A 322-nucleotide genomic window follows, 5' to 3' on the forward strand; every position below is an offset into this window, starting at 1 on the left:
GGGGGATGTAATCTCTCAACTGTGCATGGATTCAATCATAGAATGCGATGAACATGATGAGATAACACACTCACCCACATGTAAACAGGCAAATAAAACACAAAACATCTGTTGAACTTTTACCTAACCATGCTCTGATTTTGAGTTTTTCCAATGAGATATAGAAGATGTGACCCCTGATTCAACATACCCCCACAGCCCTCAGGTCATCATATGGGTTTAATAGACAGAGTGGTTACATTGAACTGCTGATTAGCATTTCACCTCAGAAAACACAGTGACTCTGACTGGGATTGTCTGTGTCCAGGCTCAACCATCTGTT

At 41.3% G+C, this 322-nt stretch overlaps 1 protein-coding gene across 1 annotated transcript in view; it reads left to right on the top strand.

Annotated features, from left to right (window-relative positions):
- Positions 1-322, top strand: part of si:dkey-112a7.4 — a 4654-nt gene that overhangs the window by 241 nt on the left and 4091 nt on the right. The window lies entirely within an intron of this gene.

This window comes from Morone saxatilis, unplaced genomic scaffold (genome assembly GCF_004916995.1).
Source record: "Morone saxatilis isolate NCDOM2014 unplaced genomic scaffold, NCSU_SB_2.0 Contig4, whole genome shotgun sequence".
NCBI lineage: Eukaryota > Metazoa > Chordata > Actinopteri > Moronidae > Morone > Morone saxatilis.